Consider the following 27,137-nt stretch of genomic DNA (forward strand, 5'->3'; position numbering starts at 1 on the left):
GTTTGGTAATATCCTTAGGAGACTTTTTACTCAACTTTGCTAGGGATAGACGAGTGGCTTGAGGGTTAAATACTCTGCATCTGTAAGGTGAAGAGGTATTTTATGTATATAAAATGGCACTGGACCTTTGCAAGTTAGAGATCGCCAACGCCAGCCTCCTCAAGTCTGGACCAAAAAAGCAAAGAGCTTTTTGAAAAGCAAGGTAAATTTATGATTTTCGCGGGTAAAACCATCTGGGCCCAGTCACCAGTTATGCTACCTTTTTGACCACAAAGACGGATTAAGTACGCCTTAGATTGCAGGACTCTGCTGAATCTCTATTCTCCTCTATTTACTTGGGTGCTGGTAGAAAGGCGAATCTTTTAGCCACAAAGATTTAGATGCCTGCAACCCTCTTTCCACTTCATATGACAAATTGAAGGTCTTTTACCATTTGTTTGTTAATGCTCAATTTTTTAAGAATGCCTAAATCAAGATGTGTTTAGATTTTAATCTATACTTGTTCGCCATTACAAAGACTTGATTGATCCCGACTTTCTAAATGATCTCAACTTGGAAGGTTACTCAATTTTTTAGGCTTACCACACTAATTAAAGAGGTGGTGGCCTTGCGTTGAACATCAGGTGGCTCCTTGCTGTGAGCCTCTGCTCGACCCCCTAATAAAGCTTAGAAATTGTTTGGGTAACCTACTGTCTTGCCTACCCCCACCTACTGTTTCAATGGAGGAACTTGATTACTTATCTATAGCGCTGATGGACGCTGCAAGTCTGAACTCCGACCTTTTAATAGGTGTAAAATACTTTTGATCCACCCTCTCTTCAAACTGTTGCTAAATATTTGGATCTTTGCTGATCTTAAATCTGGTCTTCTTAGTACCCATACCAACAGCCACTGCTTACTCTCCAGTTAGTCATCTTTATACCTTACCCTTTACCATGGGCCGACCGGTATGGTTTACCTTTCTTTTGTGAAATTCTCCATTGATAACAGCTTTCTCAGTTTATTTCAGAGAGAATTTCTCCCATAGAATTATGCAATAGTATTTCTGCATTGTTTCCTTTAGGAAAGCAACCCTTTTCTACTAATCTCCTCCACGCAGCAATAGACAGCTTGCCCCGATCAGACTAATAAGGAAGAGAAACAAGCGACAATCAGAGTTGAAAGCCATTAAGCTTGCCCAGAGAATCCTAGAATATTGCTAACATAGCAATTACAATAATTAAAAGCATTCTCTTTTTGTGTAAGAGAAGTATCGCTTGTAAACATAATTAGAGGAGCTGAGCTGCTTTTAACTGACAAAATCCATAAGGCCTCCAATGTCTTGCAGGCTCTTTTTTTCGAGTTTTAAGTGCCTTCAACGTAGTCCGGGCAAAGGTAATCTACCAAGTCTACTGAGAAACGAAAGGCTGCAGACTTCATGCTCAAACTTGAAGATATCCAAGCTTCCTTGACTGCATCAGTGCCTCCCGGTCTATTCCCCTACTTAAGTAGGGAACTGAAGACTATTCCGCATCCGACATTTTTCCCCTTTGAACACTGATGAATTCTTGTCTCTGCTAATTCATAGCAGAGCCTCTGCCAGCTTTGGATCTTGAAGCGTTGTCGAATAGTATATGTGTTCCCCAACTACGATTACTCAGCAAATTACTGAGTAAAGTTGTGTTTCAGCTGTGAAGATTTGTTTCCAGCAACAGCCTACTCTACACATGAGAGTTCACTCAAGTCCCAGTACAGAACTCAGTATTGTTTCAGTACTGGATGATCTGACTCAAACACTCCTACTGCATTGATCCAGCTGGATCCAACAGTGGCTTACGATAATGTCAAGCCTACAATTCACTTTACAACTCTTCCCGAACTTGACTTCTTAACAAATAGTTCTTTGAGTCAAAAGGCTTCATTTGAATGTTCCTCCAGGCTGGGTCCCTGCAGCACTGCACAGATTTGTTTATTTTACTGCTTGTTATCAAATTCCTCTGGCTCATTTGATTGAATTCTTTTTTTAGTTTTTCTTTATGCCGATGGTACCCATGTTATTGCCAGATTCAAGGATGAGGACACCAAGGCTTCCTGTAATGTGCATGCCTGCTAAACCAGTGTTTAGACCGAAATGAATTTCGACCACCTTCAGCTAATATTTGTGTGCCTTGGGAGAGAATGAGGTATTATTGGTGCAATTGCACCTGCAATTCATCCAAAAAGTATTCAAAGTGTGTTTCTACATATGCAAGGTCACTGATGATATCATTGATAAGATCATGAGCAGGGCATACTGATACTAAAATCTGTATATCATGAGGCAAAGACCACTGGCCTACTCTCCCCATCTATGTGTAAAGGCTATAATCACTACTCTGCATATGCCGGGTAAATCATCTGCTAAGTGTGAATTTTATAGGTCATTGTCTTTAATTGTGATGTTAGAATTTTAGCTGATATACTCACCAACTGAGTGGCCGTTCTCATACAGTCCTTAGTAAGACTGGGCCATCGGGACTGATACCCCAACAGGCCACATCCCATAACCCACGTACATGATTTGCTCCGATGCAGGACATCTATCCAGACCTGGGGGCGTTAGCCTTCCTGAATGCCACCAAAGCCTCCGACTCCCTTGAATGGGATTTCTTAATAACTGTTTGCTTTATGGGACTCACCAACTGATTTCTGATCTGGATTGCCCTTCTATACTCACAGCAAGTAGCAAGAGTCAGGAGCAAAGGCCTGGTCTCCTTTGCCCTGTGTATTACCAGAGGCACGTGACAGGAGTGTACACCCTCTCCGCCACTTTATGCTCTAGTGATGGAACTACTGGCAGCCAAACTACGCTAATGTCATCGAGAATATGCACTTCCATACCCATCGACATATTCTAGTCTCACTATATGCGGATGAAATTAGTCATTTATCTCAGAGTTCCACAAGTCAGTCTTAATGGCATCCTCTATGAATTTGTCAACTTTGGGGAGGGCTATCTGGTGTGCAGATGAACTGGGAAACATCCTACCTCTTCCTTCTCACTCCAGGCCACAACCTCTCACCCCGGATTTCCCCTTGCAGTGGTGTCACTGAGCTCAAATATCTAGGGGTAGTAATCTTAAGAGACATGGTATAGTATTACTCACTGGATTTCACTGCCCCAGTCACTAGCTGACCATATTGTGCTAAAGAAAATGATCATTCTACCCAAATTCCTGAATCTATTCCTTAACGTACCACTTCCACTGAACGCCCCTTCCTCCAGGTGCTTAAAACTCAGATGATACCACTAGTGTGGACAGGCAAGCAACCCCGTATTCAGTGGGATACTCACGTTACCATTCTCCAAATGAGGGCTCTAGGCTCCCGATATGGAACTAGATTATCTGTGCGCTCAAGCGCACTGTGCCATTCATTGGTGTAAACCTAATCCATTCCTTCCGCATTTGCCAACAGAGCGGGGACATAAGACCCTTTCCGCCCCCCCCCCCCATCCACGTAGTCCTTATTACTCCACAGTTGCTTGCACCCCCAATGCTTGCTATAGGCTGGCCCACGAACTGGGCAAACCACTGCTCTACCCCCTGCTTGTTCCACTCCTATAATCATAAGCAACCTTCACAAAATGCGTGGCTCTCCTCCTTACAAAGTGCAGGGTCCCTTGTCGATGGGGACAAGGAGACCGCCAAAACTCAAAGAATGGCTCTCTGACCTGATCTATTATATTGACCAATTGCCCTTATATGCTGTAATGTTGTCTCCTCGGTCTCGACTCAGAGATATGGGACCCATTGCATGACTGTTAACACATTCCAACTGATATGGAATTGGCAGCATAGGAAATGAAACACCGATAGGACCATTATTCCTATTGCCTTGTTACCCGTCTGTCCATGCATATGCTGATCCTTTATTGAATCTCAACTGAGTGGAAATGTCATGAAGAGAGATGTACGCTTAATGTAAAAGACAACCCATTCAATCTTCTAAAATGTCACTATACCATAGAAGTGTGATATGTTAAAATTTGATAATCACTTTGTACCTAAAAAACAGGCGGGGTGGGGAGGGATGCGGTGCTTCTACTTAGCTTACAATGAACTATCAGCATTCCTGATGATGCATTTTGAATTTTTTGTTGATTAAAAAGGGAAAACCTATAAAGAAATTTAAAAAAAGCATAATAAGGAATAGGTTGCGTATCAAACCATAAGTCCCACATTTTCAGCATTACAGGTCAAGCAGAATGGCTTGTAGCATACAACATCAACTTCTATAAACTATAGACAACAAAACCCCACAAACCGCCCTTAAGTATCTTTATTATCAGACTATACAATACAGGGACATAAACGCTCTAACACTGAAGGAGATGATCATTAAAAGTCAGATTTTGTAAACTAACTTATTGTGTCTTGCAAACTGGACAAGCCATGCTCGTTATAATCCTGGGTCCTTCATATCAAGTCAATTGCTCAAAGACACCAAGAGAATTACTGAGTTCATCTACGAGTTAGCCAAGTCAGCTGGTGTTAATTACTGACAATATACACAATTTTGTATAGATACTAATATACACACACACACATCAACCGATGTAAGGGCGGTTTTATTATTGATTCGCTGTAGCCATCTGAGATAGCAAACAGTAAACAGACTTCGAGCACTACAACATGCAATTAATAGCGAACGCAGGTAGAATATAGGAGGGCAAAACAAAAGAAAAAAATAACTGATCAAGATAGTATGCTTGTCTCAAAATGGGACGGTGTCATAAAAAACTAGCAATGCTCTGGAGTGTTGCTGTGTCCTAAACTTTCCCACAGCTTGTGGCGAGTGAGAGTGCCAGCTCCTGGCTAAGTTTACTAGTGCCATCTTAACTTCATATCTTATCTAGGAGCTAAATTCTGATCACTGCCTGGAGGCTACCGCTGCGCCAGCGAGGAGGAGGATACCCCTTTGTCACCTGGGAAGCTAAGACCACCATGCAGTGTACAAAAGTAGCATCTTCTTTCTAGTAACAGTGGCAAGTTTGGTGGTGGTACTAACACATCCCATCAAAACGGACATAATCTTGGTTTAGACGTTGCCTCCTGTTGCCCGAATACAAATCTATAACAGAGCTCACCATCATCTTTCAGACACAATACAAGCCCCTCCCCACACAATACAACACACTAGAACACGACTCAAAACAAAAGATCTAACAGGGGCGTAGTTTCATGGGCAGTGTTTGAGTGTTAAACCCACCCAAATAAATGTATTTCCTAGTACGAAGTTAGATACAAGTGGTTTTAGTAGGGTGTGTGCATCTGTCGGATTTCACCTGGGATGTTTACAAACACACGCGCGCGTATACACACACGTTTTGAATGTCTTAAAAAAATACTGCGTTTTAAATGCCTTTAACAATCCGCCCTCCTCTCTCCTGCCTCTTAAAAAAACCTCCCTCATGCCCCGATTCCTATATATTTTAATAGGATATGCCAGCATTATAGCTGGAAAATATGAGGATCACATCACCTCACCATCTTACTGACTAAACTATGCCCGTGCCAACTAACCAATTCGATTACACCACAGTTGAAACATATAAAGGAACTTAAAATTGGGTGTAAAGAAAGGGATTACATTTTGTAAATGGATCTCCTGGATAGAGGAAAGGGCAGAGATGGTAGTTTACACCCATCTTCTTATGCATTACACTTGGATTTCGTATTGCCGAGGATTGTTTTAAAAAGTATGATACCCAAGCAAGATTACTCGGTGCACAAAATAAAAAGTACTAAAACGAACACAAATATGCAAAGTCAGACAAAACAAAAAAAGGAGAGCCAATACATATGTTTGTAAAAACTAAACATGCCAACAAGTTCGAGCCAAAAAAGCCAGGTCATCAATAGATTGCAACAAGACTGTTCACTTGGCATGCACGCAACGATTTACAGGGATATCGCTTTCTACTTGCAGAGTCTCGTGAAGACAGCCTGCGTAATCCAGCACACAATATATGCATTACACCCACCATGTGTTTACGTTATGTAAAGTACGCTAACCTAAACAAACAGCAAGTTAAGTTATCACCTCTGACTGAGCCTACATTGTACCACAAACATTGCACCAGCCAGAACCTCGCGTGACTCCAAGTAGCGTTAACAAACTAAACAGTCATACCGCTTCTGGTAGCAAAACCGCTCTAACTTGTGAACGGACCGGCAGCCTGCGTCTATGCTTTCGTCTCACTCTGGGAAGTATTTTGCAATAATACCCATCTGTAACTACTTGCCATTTGAGACTTGCGTTAAACAATAAAATTAAAGCGCAACACCACAGCACTAAGTGCGTCATTATAAGTCACGAGATACAGCGCAGCAACAGTTGATATAACTTGTTTTGAGGGAGGAAAAGAAGAGTTGCCGACTCCTAATGCACGGCGCATAAAGTACATGCGCCTCAAGAAGGGGAGGGGGGGGGGGGGGGACACACAAGATCTAAAGCAGGAGAGGAATGTCACCAGCCTACTACCCTCCTTTGGCCAGAAGGAAAAGAAAACGACAACATCCTGCAAGAACATCCACGACCGGCGTGCTGGGCAGCATACCAACTCCAATGTACATACAGGAAATGAGCAAGCACTGTGGAAAGTCAAACCTTCAAGCAGCCAGCAGAAACTGCATCACTGGCCAAATTAACGGTGCCTAGCTGCTGAAATAAAAGCACAAATAAACGGCACTCGGGCATTCAGTTTCCAGTTAGGCAAGAGAGCTGAAATGAACCACCCATCTGGTATGCACACGCGCTTCCCGGCTTTAGGCTGCTTAAAATAACTTGTTGCTGGTGAGCGATGCAGGAGAAGGAAAGGGGTTTGCAGGAGACTAAACCGTAACACGAGCTCGCAGCTAGAAACGCACACGCCTTGCTCCCAGAGTCAGTGTATTCCTTTCGAACAGCAGCCGCCTGACGCCCATAAATGAGTTTTAAAAGCTCGCGTAGGTGACACAACTGTATAAACTCCTGGTTAACAGCTCGCTCCAAGTGCATGCTTATTACCTAAGAAGGAGTGCTTGCCTGAACACAGGTTACTCTGCGACATGGACAGGAGTAAAACTACTAGGCTAAAAACCGTTTAAAAAAAAAAAAAAAATCCTGGTTTCGTAATGTTCCTATTTCAAAATCAAACTGCGATCTCAAAACTTATGTCCTTTGAAAGTTTTACTCAATGTGTACGAACTCCTCTTCCCCTGCAGAAAAGAGGAGTGAAAGTGCCGGTGTAAACGAATACTAGCCTACTTGCCAACCCTCCCGAACCAGGCGGGAGGCTCCCGAGTGTGGGCCTTACCTCCCGCCAGAAGACCTTAAAATATCCCGTTTTCTCCGCTTTGCTTCAGATGGTAACAAACTTCAATGGATGAAAGCACGGCGATGAAATGGGAAAGCTGGTTTTATACTGATTGACAGGCCCAGGGGCGTTATTTGTAGAGTCTTTGTAGCTGGTCGTCCCAGTAGATTCTTTCATTGGCTAAGCAAACAACCCGCCCCGAAAAGGGCGGCCGAGCCATCCTCGCAGAAACCGCCCCTAAGCCTGGGTCGAGGAGAGACTGTGATGTTGCTCCGGAAACCTTCGACCAACCGCTTGAGGGCCGGTACTCCAGGCACGGGGCGCTGAGCCTTTCTATATTGTAGTTGGTGCAGCCAAAAGTGGAGGGGGACGTAAAGTTTGACGTGGACCGGATCCTTCCGTTTGAGAGGGAGTCCCAAGAGCTGAGAAAGATGTACTATGTAGTTCATGTTCTGTGGTGTAGTTATGTGCACTTTCAGAATGCATTCATGTTCGAAATATATTACACTGCACTTTGTATTGGCTTCTTTTATGTTGTACAACACATCAAGTAAAGACATCATGTGCAAGAAGTATACGTGAACAGGAAAGTGAGATATTTTGAAAAAAATGGTTGGACGTATTTTCTCCATTGACTTCTAATGAAGCAGAGCACATTTTAGTGACAACTGCTAAAATAAATGCACTTTTGGCTATGAAATTGGGAGTTTCCAGTCTGAACCAAGTCCTTTGATATGTAAGAAGTAGTTGATCTGAATCAGTTTAAGTCTAGAATTTCTAGACATTTGTTAAACAACTTCAAATATGGTGCACATTGAGTTGATTTAGTCTATGTGCAAGTCTCATGTCCATTTATCATACAACTTCAAGAGGTACACCAGCTTTAAAGAGTTTTGTGGTGTCGCGGGGCTGTGAGGTAACCGCCCACGTGACACCAGTCAACCCAAGTACGGGTGACTCCGACTCATTATGAGTTGGTGGTCCCCGGATGTAATGAGGTGTGCTCCACCTCTTGTTTGTAAGGAAATGGTTTGCTCTCGGGTTAGGGAGCGATGATATAACGTGGTCTGGGGGGCAGACGCTACGGCGTGTGAACGGGACAGCAGCCCGTACGAAGCACTTGAGGTGATTCGAGAACGGCCCATTAACGACCAAGTGCTCCAAATGACCACAGCATTGAGTAAAAGTGTATTTATTTCCCAATGCCGATAATAGCAAACTGAATGTGCAACACGTAACAACAAGGAACATAACATTGGCGACGAGGGCGGACGAAGCCACGCTGCGTCTCCAGTGGACCAACAGATTTTCAATCACAGAATAACGGTGAGCAGCGCTCGCGCGGCGAGTGCATTCAACAGCGCTCTTCGCGCACACCACAAGGCGGCCACTGCACACGTGGCGTTTGTGCCGCGAAAAAAAAAAGAAGCAGACAACGCAATGCGTCATTGGGAGGTGAAACGCTACACCCAGAACAGCGGCCACTCACCAAGTGGTGCTCGTGCTGGTCAGGTGTGAAAACGGCAAACACAAACGCAATAGTCCACCCGCAGCATACCGTTAAGCCAGAAGGGACAACATAAGTCACCTCAGTGTGAATCAGGCACACACAAAGGGACTGAGGTGACACATAACGACAGTCACAGGACAGGCAAGTCACGCACATCCCCGGGTGCAAACAGTGCCGGAACCACCTGAGAGAACACCGAACCACCATGTCAGCCATACCACCAGTAGAACCATTCGTAGTTGAAGGCGCCCCTTCAGCGCAGGCACCCAAATGGAAAGAATGGGTAGAGAGAGTACTTCTCTATTTTGAAGCAACAAAGGTCGGAAATGCGGAGAAACGCTCCATGCTACTCCACATAGCGGGAAGGGACATATACAAAATATCCAAAAACCTAGTGGAGGATACCCCGAAAACACATGCCACACTCATTGCTGCACTGAACAGACATTTAGAACCAATGGCCAATACAGACTATGAACGGTTTATATTCCGACAGGCCAGACAGAGAGCAGAGGAATCTCTAGATGCCTTCCATATGCGGCTCAAAGACCTAGCGAGTTCGTGCAGATTCGCTGATGAAACGGAGGAGGTGAGAGGACAAATAATACAAGGGTGCTCATCGTTAAAATTCAGGGAACGCATACTGGAAGAGTCAGGAAAGTCACTGCCTGATATCCTGCAAATGGGGAGGACAAAGGAACTCTCGAAAGTTCGGGCGTCCCATATGGAGGCAGCCCTGCAACACCTTATCAAAGAAGAGGCCACCAATGCGGTCATGACGCCCGCAAACAGACAAGGGGCGAAGCCAAACAGGTCGCAAGGGAGACAGTGCGGATATAGTGGGGGAACACACAGACCGTTCGAATGCCCGGCAAGGGGCAAAACGTGCTCAAACTGCAGAAAGACAAACCACTTTGCGAAGGTGTGTCGGTCAAAGAAGGCAAAATCAGGCAGAGCATCTGTCAACACAGCCTCAAGCAAGTCAGAACATGGCAGCGACATGGACGAAGATGAGAATGTCGTGCACGTGGTACATGCCATATTCACGATAGTACACACTGACAACATGAAGGCAAAGCTCCCAAGGTGTCAAGTCCAGGTTGGCACCCATGAGACTGTTGCGGTGGTAGACACAGGAGCGTCAATTAACCTCCTCGCGGCAGAAGAGTACCGGCGAATGGTACCAGTCCCGACACTGACTAAAGCTAAAGTAAAGGTTTACGCCTACGGACAATGTCAGCCTCTGGCCCTATTAGGGGTGTTTCAGACCGACATCGCTCATGGCTCACAATCCGTCCCCGCCAGAGTATACGTCACGGAGGAGGGACAAGGAATGTTGCTTGGTTGTAAGGCGGCGGAAGAACTAGGAATAGTTACCTTCACATTCAGCATTCACCAAGAATCTGTGGCAGACCTGCTGGCCAGATACAAGGAAGTGTTTGAAGGGATCGGTTGTCTTAAGGGCCGTGAAATAAAGTTACACATTGACAAAACCGTCCAGCCGGTCGCACTCCGGCACAGGAGAGTGGCTTTCCACCTACGGCCACAGGTGGAGAAGGAGCTAGATCAACTGGAAAGAGCAGGCATCATCGAGAAGGAATCAGGGCCAACACCGTGGGTGTCACCGATCATGGTCGCACGAAAACCCAAACAGCCGGGAGAGGTCCGCATATGCGTGGACATGCGCCTCCCCAATGCCGCCATCAAAAGAGAGCGGCATCTAACGCCCACCATTGATGACATCCTGGGCGAACTCAGCAGATCGAGGTGGTTTTCCAAGCTCGACCTTCGGTCAGGATATCATCAGCTAGTATTAGCCAAGGAATCGAGGTACATCACGACATTCTCCACTCACATAGGGCTGAGGAGGTACAAACGGCTGAGTTTCGGAGTATCCAGCGCTGCCGAGGTGTTCCAGAATGTCATTCAGGAGTTGTTGGCTGACTTACTAGGAACCATCAACGTTAGCGACGACATTCTCATTCATGCCCCCACAATTGCTGAACACCACGTTTGCCTTCAAAGTGTACTCCAACGCATACGAGATTCAGGACTTACCTTACACTGCCATAAATGTGAATTCCTGAAAGATCGGATCCAGTTCTTCGGATACATCTTTTCTGCCAACGGAGTTGCCCCGGACTCGGCCAAAGTGAATGACATCAGAACTGCCCCACCTCCCAATAGCGTCACCGAAGTCAGAAGTTTTCTGGGGATGGTGAACTTTTGTGGCCGATTCATTAAAGACCTATCGAATCTTACCCAACCTCTTTGAAGGCTAACCAAAACATCTGAGTCGTGGGACTGGGGGCCAGATGAACAAAAGGCTTTTGAAGCCATCAAGGAAGCACTATCCAGTGAGACAACGCTGAGGTATTTCGATCCCCAAAAAAAGACAAAGATCGCAGTGGATGCGGGACCGAAGGGTCTAGGGGCAGTGTTGCTCCACGAACCGTTGGGAGAAGTGTGGTCCCCTGTCGCATATGCTAGCAGATCTCTTACAGACACGGAGCAACGATACTCTTAAATAGAAAAGGAAGCCATTGCGGTGCACTGGGGTTGTAAACATTATCACATCTACGTATATGGCCGACCTTTTGTTGTGACCACAGATCATAAACCCCTGTTACCCCTGTTCAATGGCACTGCCTCGAAACCACCACCGAGGATCGAAAAATGGATGCTACAGCTGCAGGACTATCGGTGCAGACTGGAGTATCACCCAGGATCGGAAAATCTCACAGACTATTTGTCGCGTCATCCTAGAGTCGCTTCTGAGATAGAAGTGTCGGACGCATGAGAGACTGAAGAGTATGTCAGATATGTAATTGACCGATCACGACCACTCCCGATGTCGATGGCTGACATTGTCCAAGCCACCAGCGAGGATGAGTGTTTGCAAAAAGCATTGATGGCGGTGCGACACAACAAATGGCACTCTGTGATGAAGCAAGCACCTCTCCTGGACTCTGAGTCACAGCGCATTCTAAAGAGCTTGTTCCATGTGAGAGACAAACTCTCGATGGATGAAAAAGGATGTTTCCTATGTGGAACTCGATTAGTTCTTCCATCGAGCCTCACTGGCAAGGCTGTAGAATTGGCCTACAATGGTCATCAGGGTATGGTCAAGACCAAAAGTCGATTGCGCTCCAAAGTGTGGTTTCCCCTCATGGACGAGCAGGTAGAGAGAGTGGTGAGGTCTTGCATATGGTGTCAAGCCACAGGAGAGTCGCCAAGGCCTGTACCCGTCGAGACTGAGCCTGCTCCAAAGGGTCCGTGGGAGTCGGCCAGCCTGGATTTTGGCAGTCTTCCGGATGGTAGGCACACCCTGGTCATCATCAACGATTTTTCAAAGTATCCCGAAGTGGAGATCATCTCAAACCTCACGGCCGATGTGGTGATCTCAAGTCTTGAAAAAGTCATGGCTACTCATGGCATTATCTCAGAGGTCAAGACAGACAATGGTCCTCCTTTCCAAAGTCGCAAGTTTTCAGAGTATCTCGCCAATGTTGGCACCAAACACAGGAGAATCACCCCAAGGTGGCCCCAGGCCAACGGTGAGGTGGAAAGGTTCATGAGGACTTTGAACAAGGTGATTCGCATCGCTCATGCCGATCACCAAACGATGGATTATGCCATATACTAGTTTCTGAGAAACTACCGGCAGACACCTCATTCTACTACTGACCGTTCTCTGAGTCATATGGCATTCGGGAGAGTGTCGGCTGATCTAATTCCCCATCACCCATCGTGGATACCTCTACCTCCCAACCCGAATCAGGCTCAGGAAAGACATTTGGCCTCCAATCAGTGGGTCAGCGTGTCCCGGAGGTCAGCTCATTCGGATATCACTGTGGGGGATGCTGTACTGTTAAAGAACCATTCCCCTGGAAGCAAGTTCCGCATGACCTACAGACCCGCCCTGTGGGTGGTCATTCGCTGGAAAGGATCAGCTGTGGTGGCCTGGCGAGATGGAGAGGTAATCACGAGGAACGTGTCTCTATTTAAACGATTTCTCCCATCGGGAGATGGACTTCCTGACGGTTTGGACGAACTCCGAGATGATCTCCCGTCGTCAGTTCCCTCTGCGAGTGGCGAGGGTCCTCCTGTTCTGGTGACCGGTCAGGAAGAAGTTGTGGCTGAAGAGTCAGTGAGTCCACCGAGCAGTCCAGGAGAGCTTATTCCGGTTGGGGGTCGGGCTGAATCCACCCGATATAATCTTCGCAGTAACCCTTGCCCTTTGATTCGTCTCCGTGACCATTTGGTCGATGGGTGACTTTACATGTATTGTTGTTTGTTTTTGTTTGTTATCTTTTTGGAGGAATGTGGTGTCGCGGGCTGTGTGGTAACCGCCCACGTGACACCGGTCAGCCCAAGTACGGGTGACTCCGACTCATTATGAGTTGGTGGGCCCCGGATGTAATGAGGTGTGCTCCACCTCTTGTTTGTAAGGAAATGGTTTTCTCTCGGGTTAGGGAGCGATGATATAAATAAACGGAGGGCTTGGTCTGGGGGGCAGACGCTACGGCACGTGAACGGGACAGCAGCCCGTACGAAGCACTTGAGGTGATTCGAGAACGGCCCATTAACGACCACGTGCTCCAAATGACCACAGCATTGAGTAAAAGTGTAGTTATTTCCCAACGCCGATAATAGCAAACTGAATGTGCAACACGAAACAGCAAGGAACATAACAAGTTTGAAATTTCAACTCCACCCTCATTAGGGTAATAACTGCATTACAGCATCCCAGGCACAGTAGGAGCACAGAGATACAGAGCCCCAAATGTCTTTTGCTACGTTGGTTATATTCCCCTTTAGTGTGCACTCTGTAAGCCCGAATTCAGCTCTCATCTATAAAAAGATTTTTGATTTCTCCTGTGATTGAGATCCCCATATGTACACCAAGACCCAACCAGGACCAAAGCTTATGCACATATTATTGCATTCCTTAACTGCTTCCCTGCTTTAAGGCGGCCAAGGTTTACCTGGGGACCAAAACTTCAGTTTCCTTCTAGCTCTCTCCCATGATTGAAACCCCACAGCTACTATTCATATGCATGATATTATGCGGAAGCCATAAACTTGAGTAACTCCCTTCAAGTCTGGGTGCATTCTGTCAGCCAAAATTACTTTTCTGCATACCTTCTAGAGTCACCATTGCACCTTGTGCTGCAGTGGTGCTGAAGTATAAATCAATTCCTTATCTGGAAGCCATATATACAACCTCACTGAAGGCTCCTTAAGTGTTTTTATTACTACTCCTGTGCTCCCTTACCCCTCCACCAACTTCCACAGTATTTTGCTAGGTCTTTAAACAGTTTTGATTCAAAGCGCTGGTGCAGCTAAGATTTGGCTGTTACCTTTTGTGTCACAATGATGATCTATATGTGACAATGCTTTCATTATATTTTGTGAAATGTTAGCATGTTAACAGTAAAGTGGTGCACTGAGAACTCATATTAAGGTGCATTCACTTCAGGCCAGTGACCAAATGTGATGCAGTGGAGATATTTTAATCTAATCATTCGTTTTGATTTCATATGTTTCCTTATGATGTTAAGAAGTAGTTTTATTTTTTTTTTAATTGTTTTTATTACATTTTTAAACATAACACATAGCATCAGTGCAACAAAAGCATTACAGTAGACAGTATTCATCTTCCTATCAAGAGCCCCAGGGTACATAACATCTATGGGGTGAGTGGGGACCATGTAAAGTGGGATATCCTGTCATCTATATCGGGCTCACCCAGTCACTCATAATTCATTCCACCCAAAAATAAGAAGAAGTAGTTTTAATTGAAACGATAATGAATTTCTTGGTGAAAGTGTTTCAGATGTCATATGCTAATACTGAAATTTGTAGTTCCCCATTATAAATTGTTGCAAAGTCATGCAGGAGAGCAAAGACGGATGCCTTTCCATGACGGTATTGGTATTTTTTCCTGATGTTGCAGATGCATGTTGCATGATGTGCTTTGATTGGACAATTAGACCTGTCGATTTATATGGTGCGATTAATGGACAAATCACCATTCACATTGGACTTTAATTTACCATTCCCAGTTGGACTCGGAGCTCTTGCTTCTTTCCTTGGACTTTGAGAGGTACAGACCTTTTTGCCCTGACCCAGCACCATTCAATGATTGCTGAGAGAAGACTTAGGGCCTGATTTAGAAATCAACAGATGGGTTACTCCATCACAATGGTGACCGATATCCCATCCACCAAAATCTAAATCCCATTAAGCCCTATGGGATTTAGATTTCGGCAGACAGGATATTCGTCACTGTTGTAATGGAGTAACCCATCTGCCGAGTTCTAAATCAGGTCTGTAAATTTTCCTTTGCCCAATAAGAAGTCTCTTTAGCAAGCTTCTGAAATGCTGACACCTTTCCTTTTTACTTACTTTTTGTCAATCTTAGTTTACTTCATTTTGCCCCAATTATCATTTTTCCACATTCTTTTTTGTCCTTTCTATCCTTTTTAAATCGAGCGTGCAAGTGCTCTGACGTGTTGTAATCTATCAGGCCTTTTAACCACACCCACCGCACGCCCATCACTATCAGTCATTCATGGGCTTGCCTTACAAAAATCCTTTGTTATCTTTGGTAAATGCTTTACCTTTGTCCCTCCTTGGGGCAGTTTTGTTGTCACGTTGACCATCGATCCTGTTACATGGATAATTGCACTCTTGCCGATATGTTTGACTGCATGCAAAACCTAATTTTCCTTTTGTGTCTCTCCTTCGCGCTCATGCTCATGGTGGCGGTGGCGCTTTTAATTGGCTCGCTTATGTCAAATGTTTTACTTTTCATTTTCAATTTATGTAGCAAGAAAAGTCCTCTTAGGAATTTACAACGCTAATCGCTCTAACTCGAGCAAACGCAAGACGCATTACATTGCAAATGCTTGTGACTTTTTGTCCCTTTGTATTGCAGCCCTGCATATGTCAATTATTGACTTGAAACATTTATGGATTTCCTTTTCCTAATTAACTTACTTAGGTGAGTTTTAGATTGTTTTCATGCTTAGAAGAGTTGGACAACATTTGTTTACTTAGCATCAGTTTCTATTCTTATTCTTCTGTATAGCCCTAATTGAGTGCTTCGTATGCATTATGTTATTCAAACTTCGATTGTTCTAATTCTTGGGACGTCCAATGGTAATATTGTATCTTTATAGTCATGTATTGAGAATTGTCTGCATTAACCTGAGTTTCAATTTGTAATAAAACCCTTTAACTTTATTTCGGACTTGGGTGTTCATTGTGTGGCCAAATTGGTCACACTGTAAATTTAAATGCTGATTGATCAGTGATTTTGGATTCTCTCCTACTCCTTTGCTAGGGTGAAAAGGTCTGTTTACCTCATTTAAACCATGCCTGCAATGCTTCATCAGTGCACTGGAGTACTTTTGAAATAATGTGCCTTGCAGAAGCAATGACATCTATTTGCTTGGTGTCATCTGCCCTATTTGTAATCTAGGAGTCTCAATAAAAAATCTACTGATTACTTCAGTGCTTGGAATGGAGAGTGCCACTAGTTCAATGTGGTATGTCCCTCCCCTTCACTTCATCCATGAGGGACATGGATGTCCAGAGTGTACATGCAGAATGCACAAGTAGTTAGGATGAGCAAGAAGCATGTGTGTAGTGGGTAACTGTTGGCATAGAAGAGTCCATTTTGATTTTCAGTATGCAAGTGATACATAGGATGGAGGATTGTGGTGGCCTGCCAGACACCAGATGCTGATTACAGGGCTCTCCTGATGCATTCCTGAAACCTTTGCAGGCCACCAGACTATAGGTTGTGGAGAGTTGGGGACAGAGGCTCCTTTTTGATATGTAGGGAAAGTCTGTGTCCTTTCCTACTCTATTGTTCTTTAGAAGTGATACCCATCACACAGTAACAGATAGTTTACTGCAGCAGCCTCTCCTGCCTTTGTCCCCCATTTTGGGCTCCCCTGGCTGGAGATCCTCAACCTTGCCCTATCTTCCTGCTGACACTTGAAGGCAAGACTATGGATGCACCAGTCTGTGAGGAATAAGCAAAAGGCAAAGCTCCCTGAAACCGGTCTTGGAGTTGGAGATTTTGAATAGATAAACTCTGTCTGCATCAATGCTTAGTATTAGTATGGGGCAGCCAGTATACCAATAATTCTTTACACCAGATTTCAAGGTCCCACGCCAGTGGAGGCAGAGGAACTCATTTGTGTGCACAAGTTGGAGACTGCTGACTACTTTTTGTCAGGTTTGGGAGCAAGACTCTGGAAGTTCTGAAACCTGCCAAAATGAAAGGTGCCTTTTGCCCTTCTTCAGAGAAGGAGCTGCTAAAGGCTGAGATTTCCTCAAAAGTACCATTGCACGAGGAAGTAGGAAGAAGCAGTCTAGCAAAGAAGAGAATTTCAAGGAGTTGAGGCAGGAAGGACTGAAAGGTGCCCTCCGCAGCTCTAAGGAAACACCTGCGTGAGTTCTGTGATGAGTCCTTGAGATCCTGGTGCCACAACTGCAAGTCCAATGAACAGTAGCACCTGAGACAATTAGGAGCTCCCAAAGACCACAATCACATCCCATGTCCTCCATCCAGGAGAGAAATAGGGCCTCATTATGAACATTGCAGTCCCTAGACTGCCCGGTTTACTGGTGGCGGTTGGACCGCCACCAATGCAGTGGTCCGAGCACCACATTTCAACCCTGATGGTCGGGCCTCCAGGGAACCACCAGCTCCGCCGGGATCAGAGATCCCGGCAGTCTGAAGGTGGTGGATTGTCCTAAACCTCCAGGGCAGTGCTGCAAGCAGCTCTGCCCTGGGGATTACAACCCCCTTCTCCGCCAGTGGTTTCATGGCGGTACCACTGCCATGAAAATGCTGGTGGAGAACTGGAGCAGGGGGCCGCAGGAAGGCCCCTGCAATGCCCATGCCTTTGGCATGGGCAGTGCAGGGGCCAGCCCCGCCCAAGCACCCTTGCAATGTTCACTGTCTGCTTTGCTTTGCTTTGCAGACAGTGAACATTGCGAGGGTGCTTGTGCACCCAGCAGACAACAGCATTGCTGCTGGCTCGATTACTCGCTAGGCCAGCGTGAGGAAACTTAGGTTTCTGTACGCTGACCTAGGAGTAAACTCTTATAAACTCCGAGGGCACCACGTAGGCAGCGGCCACCGTGTCAGGAGTTTTCTGTCTGCCAAACTCGAAATTGGGCCCATAGTGTTTGTGATGGCCTGGCACTTAGAACATCATGACTTATGTCAGCAGTCCCCTCAGAAAGAAGCACAATGCTTTGAGCACCTGGCGTTCAACTGATCTGTTGCCGTAAGTAGAGGTCACTTCAGCCCTAATTGGGCCCCTTTCAGCAATCAAGGATGAGTTTTTCTCTTTTCTTGGACGGTGTATTTGTGACCTAGGCTCGAGAAAGATTCTTGCAATGGGACTCACCTCACTGGAGCTGGATCCAACAGAGAGTGCCCACCCCTTGCCCCAGCGCTAGTTCCGCTCAGCCCTCTTTCACCAGAAGCATGGGCATTAGAGACCACAAGAGCTTTGACTAGGGGGCAGTCATGCTCAGTCGTCTTTGTAGAGGGCACACAAGCTTGAGCAGGCACTGCCAATGCCCCTCGCCAACAGCAGCAGGCTCAGTCTGCACAGACTGAATACTAAACATACCTCAGGTAAGGTACAGAGCAAACATAGCACCCTGCTGGGTAGCCCTGTGTTGGGACAAGTTTCATACCAGATAACCAATATTCTAACAGGAGATGGTGGATGAGCAACCCAAAAAGAGACTATTATTATTTCCTCATGGACACATGTTTCGATTTGCACTCACAGGAGCAGTTTAAGCAGCATCCACTGCCCCCACTAGCTAAAAGAGAATACATTACTCATTGTATATTATAACATTGCCCTTTTACCTTTGTGTATAGTACTGTGTTTTGTGGTAGAAGGGCAGTGTTTTGTTCTAGTTTATGAAAGCACAGACTAGACAATGATGTATTAATCACTGTTAAATATTTACTGAGTTCTTATTCTTGGGCCACATCCCACCTCCATGAGTAAGGTTTGGGCTGCTCAACTTCACTACCCTGAGGTTCAAGTGTTAAAAGATGTGCTTGGTGCTCAGTTTTGGGCTCAAAAGTAAAGCAAAGCCCCAGGACACCGATGGTAATAGGAAGAACTGCCTTGCCTGTAATTCCTGAGAAAAGTTCCAGACTCTACATATTTAAATGTGTCAGTTTCCCATCTAACCAATAAAGGCCCTGACACTGAGATACCCATTCCTTCCAGATCATCTAATTAAGAAACAATCACTGTGTCCCATTTCATTTTTAGGCCTTTGATTACAGCTAATTGTTGTCATCTGTTGACCAGACCTGTTTTTTCTGATATACATATCGTCTGCTCTGGTCAGCCTTTTGATCATGATTAGATGGCTTTACATCTAGCTTCATTCCTTGCTCCTGATTCATATACTTTTCTCCTGCTTCCTATATATGTCCTTCCCTAGAGCATTTTGGGTTCAGAGTTTTGTAATCTTGTATCTTTCTAAGTTTGCTTGCTTTCAGGGTACTCATTTTTTTTTAAAGTAAGCTCTCCATGGGAGGGCATTTGTTCTGGTGCCCTCTATCTCTTGTGATGCTTCTACCTTCAACTTACCCCACTCTGTTTGCTCTCCATGTTGCTTCCCTTACCCGTCCTCATCCCACTCGGTTTTTAATATCCCTGCCCTCACCCCTGTTGTACTCTCTTTTCATCCCCACTCCCTGATGCTGGCCTCCCATCCTGCTTTCCAGCCAGGCTTTTTTAAGGACCTGGAAGCTGCAAGGTGCTGCCAAACTGCTCTAAACCATTCCCATGCTTCATGCAACTTGTTCCTCTTTTTTTAAATATTTTAATATACCAATCTAACATGGGTATCCATCATGTTGGATTGGTAAATTAAAAATGGCAGCTGGAGTTAACGCATGTGCAGAGACATTGTTGGCCATCTTGGACTCCTGGACTGGGATTTCTTTATTAGAAAACCCATTCTAAAATTGCCATCTCATGTATGCGTCTTCTTGCATGCACACACACACAATTGCTCATGCTATTACAAGAAATCATTGATAAAACCACCAATGTGCATTTTCAAGTTGAGGCCTATTGGCTGTCCCAATGCTTATTATTCGAGACAGCAACCCAGGTGTGTTTCCTTAAACATCAATGGTATTATCTGTGCCTGATCCTGTGCTTATAAAAAGAAGGCTATCACATACAGATAGATTCCTGTAATTGCTTTCAATGTCTTTAAATGGACTATACCAAATGGGCTTCTTGACTATGCACTCTAGTGGTTATTTTGTCAGCAGGAGCTACATTGAAAAAATGTCAATTCTTCCTTTTCCCCCTAAACCGTTACCAGCCTTGAGACACTCATTTGCTATTGTGAATCCGGGTCTGAGATCGTTACATAGAAGTCATTTCCACTTTGTTGTGTAGGCCCCAAAATGCATCCATTTTAACGTGATGGAAAGTGAAAGCATACCTTTCGTTTATGGAGTAAATAGCTTTTTTTGCATCTAAGGATTGCAGTGCATGGCAGCCTTCCCCATGAATTGCAGCAAATTACTAGTTTTCGTAGTCTTTGCACCATCTCTGAAACTGGTGCAAGAGTAAACAGCAGAAGCCTGGGCAAATAAGACTCAATTTCATGGCGTATGCCTTTAATAATGGGGTCAAATGTTGCCCAGAGTTCTTGTTTTGAGATGACTTCATCTAGCCATTTAATCTTTCAGTAGGTTTGCTTCCTCTGCCATGTCCAGTAGCTGGTATCTCAGTATTGGTTGGATGTATGACTCTTGATAACACTCTACAAATGCTCCTCTCCATGAACTATGTCCCATGCCCTGTCTCATTCGGCGATTTTATTTGTTCCCTTCCCTACTGTCCCAGTTTTACCTTTTCTGTGCTGTTGGGTTATGTAATTCAGGTAGTCCAATTTTCCCAATGCCTCTGCTTTTATATGCATTTTTCTTTTCTCCACAAATTCAGCCTTTCTTGACAGGTCTTTGGCCATTTTCAGAAACATTTATCTCTATTTTTAGTCAAGTTCATCTCCTTTATAAATCTATTATCGTCCTATATCCTTGAGAGTTACACATCTTTCTTCCACTTTAGATGTCTCACAGATTATCTCAATCTTTCCAATGCCCAATCAACTTGTGGTACTGCCTTCAGTAGTTCTGGACTTCTACCACTATTTTACTTCTGCACATACCTTCATGATCTGCTCCGGCCCATAGTGTCCACAATGGTGTTTTAAACCTAGAACAACCTTATTCCAGCATAGTCAGAAATGAGGAGTGACACGAGATATGTAGTCCTCACTGATGACCACAATCCATCCTGGTGTGCATTTGAATGCGAGTAGTTCCTATTCTTTTAGTTTTGAGAACTATATAGTAAAAAAGCCTGCATTCTGACATTGTGTCCTGTAATGATCTAGTTAAAGTTGTCTAAAGTGTGAAGACCTGCCGAGAGACCCATCAAGTACACTGTTAAATCCGTCCACACCACACCTGCGTCTTTCGGTCCTTATATAACCCTACAATTACCAGAACACCCCAGGAAAAAGATACTGTCATTTTCGGGTAAATAAATATTAACTTAGCTCTTTGGATAGCCAGCCAACCAGTAACTCAGCATTGTCTTTAATCAACCTGCAAGTCCATAGATGTTAAATGGTCTCTGTTGTACCTGGCCCTTTTTGCATCCCCAGTCTTTTTTGCCTTCTTCCTCCTAATTTTTCTGACCAGTTTTTGTTGTCTTTAGGACTCTGGGCACTTTACCACTGCTAAAACAGTGCTTAAGTGCGTATGCTCTCTGTGTAAATTGTACTGTTGATTGATTTATCAATGATTCGCATATTTGATTTACTGGTAAGTCCCTAGTAAATAGCATTAGCGGTGCCCAGGGCCTGTAATTATAATGCTCCTAGAGGGCCTGCAGCACTGGTTGTGCCGCCCATATTAGTAGCCCTGTAAACATGGCTCAGATCTGCCACTGCAGTGTCTGTGTGTGCAGTTCTAAACTGCCAATTCGACTTGGCAAGTGTACCCACTTGCCAGGCCTAAACCTTCCCTTTTACTACATGTCAGGCACCCCTAAGGTAGGCCCTCGGTAGCCCCAGGGTCAGGGTGCAGTGTATGTTTAAGGTAGGACATATACTAGTGGGTTTTATATGTCCTAACTGTAAAATACTGCCAAATTCGGTTTTCACTGTGGAAGGCCTATCTCTCTGATAGGTTAACATGGTTGCTGCCTTTAAATATCCTTAAAGCGCAGATTCCCTTTGAGAGCAGATCAAATTGTGGAGTTTAGGGTCTCTGAACTCACAATTTAAAAATACATCTTTTAGTGAAGTTGGTTTTTAAGTTGTCTGTTTAAAAATGCCACTTTTAGAAAATAAGCATTTTCTTGCTTAAACCATTCTGTGACTCTGCCTGTTTGTGGATTGTCTGTCTGGGTCAGTTTGACAGTTGGGTTGCTTTGCACCTCTATAGATAGTGACACAAAAGGGGGCGGGGTGTAACCTGCATATCCCGATGAGCCTTCTGAGCTAGAGGGAAGGGAGGAGTGGTCGTTCACACCTGAAAGAACTGTGCCTGCCCTCACACAATGCAGTCTCCAACCCCCTGGTGTGCATCTGGGGCCTGGCCTGGACAAGGAAGGATCTTGCAAACACTTGAGACTTTGCTTTGAAGTTTGCCAACTTCAAAGGGAGAAAGGGGTATAAGAAGAAGCCCCAAAGCCCCAGGCTTTTAGAATCTTTCTGGAATCAAGAGGAACTTCTGCCAAGGAGAAGAGCTGAAGAGGTGGAGGAGGAGTACTGTCCCTTTGCTGTGTTGCTTTGCTGGACTGGCCTGCAGTTGCTGCTTCTGCCTTAAAAGAGTGCAAAGGGTGAACATTGCTGTGTGTCCTCCTTGAGAAAGTTCTCCAAGGGCTTGGAGTAGAGCTTGCCTCCTGTTGGAAGTCTCAGGGACATCAAATACTTCAGTTTCCTTGACCTGCAGCATTGGGAACTGTGTGTTTTGTGCTGCTCAAGAGGAGAAACCACTGCGATGCCGCCAACGACGCTGCTGGCCTGCACCGTGACCTGCCAAAGCTGCATGGAGTCGCATTGCCCCGCTTCGCACCCGACCCTGGTCTCTTTGAAACAGTCATTTGACGACTTCACCAAGCTGCTGCTCGCACGGCGATCTGTGGGCCCCGCACTCCGGTATTGCCTGCTCACACTGCAGCCTGGGCCTCCCCGATGCCGCAGCCCCTGCTGACACCGACACCACTGCCTGCACCGTGGCCTGTGGACACCACTCGTGAGGTACACAAAGCACCGTCTCCTCCCACACCGCAGCCCTAGTCCACCATCGCCAGCATCATCGACTCCAGTGTCGTCACCAGGCATCCTGCCTTCACCGTGGGCTATGAACACCACTTGTGAGGGTCACGAAGCACCGCTGGCTTGGGCCTACTGACGACAGCACTCCAGCAACCACGATGCTGCTGCCTGCACCGTGACCTGGTGACACCGCACGTCGCACCCCCCGCTTCACACCGCAGCCCTAGTCTCACCAACGCCACTGGACCTGTGGGCATCTCACATCGCATTGTCCTGCCTCGCACTGCAGCCTGACGCCATCCACACCAGCGCTCCTGACTTCATCAGCTCGGACTTTGGTCCGCACGCGTGTGACTTCAAGGGCCTGACAACTCCCGCACCGACTCTGGAACTGACACGGCAACGCCAGCGATACCACTCTTCGGAGCTCACCGCGAGGATCACGATGCCCTGCATTTCCAAAGGTACTGTTTAGTGGGTCTTCCTGACACCGTAGCTGGCCCGCAATGCCGCGGCTGGCCTGAACTGTTGATTTTGTTGATCACGATGCCGTGTTAGCCCCAGGTGGAGCTATTGACTTCAGGGAACTGTATTTTTGAGTAAATCTTGCAAAATTCATATCTTTAACACTGTATGTTGAATTCGTATTGTTTTGGTCTTGTTTTACACAGATAAATATTGGCTATTTTTCTAAAAATGGTGTAGTGTCCTTTTGTAGTATTTTCACTGTGTTCAGTGTGTTATGTGCAAATGCTTCTGAGATAATCCTGACTGCTCGTGCCAAGCTACCAAGGGGGTGACCAGGGGTTATCTGAGCGGGTATTTCCCTTATCCTTACTAGAGTGGAGGGTCCCTACTTGGACAGGGTGCAAATCGACTGCCAACTAGAGACCCCATTTCTAACAGTCTCCAAATAGCCACCCAAATTAAAAAGAAGAATAGAAGGATAAGGTAGAAGGTAGCGTTTCCCAAACTTTGGGTCACGACCCACTGTTAGGTCGCAAGCTGATTCTTGGTGGGTTCCAAAAGCTCAAGCAATAAGTAAAGATGCATTTAAATTCAGTATTTATCTTGTCACATTTGGTGAGCTTCAAAGACATAGGTCAAATATCAGGCTGTATTCTGACAAATCCCTGCTGATTTCTTTAACATGTGGATTGGTTTTTACAACTCCTTTAACTTTGCAGCCAGAGAAAGAAAAGTAAAGTGAATTATGTCACAATTTTGCTGGAGTGCCGAAAGTGTGAAATTTTAATAGGATCAAAACAAATCAGTTTTACTTGGGGGTGCACAGTGGTGGCGGTTTTCTGCTTGGCGTATTATGACTGTTGGCAGCTCTACATCGTTTTTCCGACAGAGAGCCACCAACAGCCATAGTGACAGGCGGCGGGGAAGTGGAGGTTGCTTCACCTCCACCGCCACGCCAACAGAACACCGCCCAGCGAATCACGTCCTGTGATTCACCGTGGCGGTGTTCTGTTGGCGGTGTGGTGTCGGTGGAGCTGCCCCCATGGCTCCCGTCCCCTCCCGGAGGATCGACGGAACAGGTAAGTCGATCTTCCGTTAGGGGTGGGGGGTGGAGGAGTGTTGTGTGTTGTGTGGGTGCATGGGGGTGTGCGTGAGTGTATGTAGAGGGGGTGTGTGAGTGCGTGTATGCTTGCGGGGGTGTTGCGTGTTTTTGGGAATGAGTGCGTGTATGTCTGTGGCTATGTCTGTATGGATGTGTGCATGTATGTTTGAATGTGGTGTGCGTGTCTGACTGTGTGTGTGGATGTTGGCATGTACATCGGTGTGTGTGTGTGTATGTGTGTTGGTGGTGCCTGCGTGCATGTTGTGTGTGTATGAATGATGTTATGTTGGTGGTTGGGGTGGGGAGGGGCGTCCTGCCACCTTTGGGGGGTGGCAGGAGTGGTGGGGGGTGTAGGGGAAGGAGTCGGGGTGGGGGTGGGGGGTAGGGGAGACCCCTATCAATGCCAGGGAAGGAATTCCCTGGCACTGATAGTGCTTACCGCCATGGATTTCATGGCGGTTCCTACTGCTGGAAATCCACGGCGGTAAGCCGGGTCAAAATACCGGCGGCGGTATTGTCACGGCCACCGGGCTGGAGACCCAGGTCTCCAGCCCAGGGGTAACCACCATGGTCATAATCCTCAAAAAAAGACCGCCAGCCTGTTGGCGGTCTTACCGCCGCTTTAACACCGTCCGCCAGGGTTGTAATGACCCCCTTAGTGTCTATTTCATCTAAAATGTGCCCTCTTTAAATGACAATTCCCTCACACACACTGCTTTACTCACATTACAAAAATCGCCTGCCTCATATCCATTGAAGTTAGGTAGGTCACAAGAGTATGACCTTCTAAAAATTGGGTTGTGGTTCTAAAAAGTTTGGGAAGCACAGGTCTGAGGGGAGTTCTATAGCAGGTGTGTATGCACCAGTGCCATAAATAAAGGTAACACCAGTTAGAACATTAAAGAAAGTTTCCTCACTCGCCTAATGCTTTTGCTGAAGAATTTTGCACCCTGCAGATCCGGTGAATTTCTATGCTTTGGTACGTTCAAAATGTGTGCCTAACTAGAACGTCCCTGTAACCTTTGTTTTTTTAAGAACATTTCTATGTTTTTAAAAATTCTATTTCCTATCTAAAACGTACCTGTAACCTTTATTTTTTTCAGTGAATTTCTATGTTTTTTTAACGTATAGTAAGTTTAATTACTATACGTTATTCCAACCACTGCCGTGCACTGCTTTTGGCTGTGCGCAGCGGCAGTTAGCCAGAGGGCCTAGCCTGCCACCAGGCCCTGAAGCCAACCCCCTGTAAGCACCCAACCTTAAACCGTGCGCGGCCTTCACCCGTGCACAGCGGAGGTTTCCCTCAAGACCTGGCTTGCAGCCAGACCCTGCTGCCAACCCCCCTAACCACCCAACTCCATGTTGCACACAGCCCTTTGGCCGCTACCTGTCTGGGTGTCAGAATAGGTGTAGGAGGGTGTACCTGGGGGTGAGAGTGGCTGTGAGAGTGTCTGTCTGGGTGTGACAGTGCATACATCAGTGTTTTAGTGGGTGCATCAGTGTCGCCACTGTCTATGAGTGGGAGCATGAGGCTGTCAGTGGGTCTGAGAGTGGGTGTGTGAGAGTCTGAGTGGGTCCGTGAGTGGATGCATGAGAGTCTGAGTGGGTCTGTGAGTGGATGCATGAGTGTCTAAGTGGGTCTGTGAGTGGGTGCGTAAGTGTCTGAGTGGGTTCTTGAGTGGAAGAAAGAGATTGATAAAGAGAGAGAGAGAAAGTGAAAGGGAGAGAGCTAGCAAGTTTTTTAGGCTTTGATGTTTGATATGATTAGAATAGGATATTTCTGCACAATTTGAAAATAAAAATGTATTTGTTATTTAAAAAGAGTAAGATCACCTTTCAGTATGAGCCTTAAACATTTTTAGTTAAGAAAAAAAGGAAACAAGTCCAGCTGGACTTGAACCCTGAACACTCATTGTAAAGGTCGATGACCTTCACACTTGAGGTATAGCTTTTATTACATGTTTTTTCAGCCATTTATGGGCTATATGGGACCATGGGGGAGCCCTCGTAGGCTCCCCCGCTGTCCCTGCGTTTTTATGTTACATTTTTTTTTCTTTTAGAAAAAGCCTTTTACGTGCTATCTTAGACTGCAGGGGAAGCCTCAAGGTTCCCCCCCACAGACCCATTCAGTGACTCGAGGGAGGATCAATAATCATGCGATCGATGGACTGGTGCATGCCCGTGGAGATCCTAGATGACACAGTTGTTCTGGGCTACAGTGACAAACTTTTTCAACTGGATATTAATATTAATATTGTCTGGATTAAGCAAAGCGATGATGTCTTGTCTGCATGAACAAACTCCTAGAATATTCCATTCCTGCTTTAACCTGATTTTTTGCTTGGCCAGCAGTACAGGAC

At 45.7% G+C, this 27,137-nt stretch overlaps 1 protein-coding gene across 5 annotated transcripts in view; it reads right to left on the reverse strand.

Annotated features, from left to right (window-relative positions):
• SVIL (supervillin) overlaps window positions 1-7,435 on the reverse strand; it is a 601,346-nt gene extending 593,911 nt beyond the window's left edge. For 3 of the 5 annotated variants that reach the window (XM_069211284.1, XM_069211281.1, XM_069211275.1), the window contains exon 1: window positions 7,319-7,419. The gene's annotated coding sequence lies outside the window, so the exon portion shown is untranslated. Of the gene's footprint in view, window positions 1-7,318 lie in introns of all 5 variants that reach the window. The other 2 variants (XM_069211285.1, XM_069211277.1) reach the window with 1 other exon arrangement.
• Window positions 7,436-27,137: the final 19,702 nt, after the last annotated feature.

The sequence above is a fragment of the Pleurodeles waltl genome, chromosome 10 (genome assembly GCF_031143425.1).
Source record: "Pleurodeles waltl isolate 20211129_DDA chromosome 10, aPleWal1.hap1.20221129, whole genome shotgun sequence".
Classification (NCBI taxonomy): Eukaryota; Metazoa; Chordata; class Amphibia; order Caudata; family Salamandridae; genus Pleurodeles; species Pleurodeles waltl.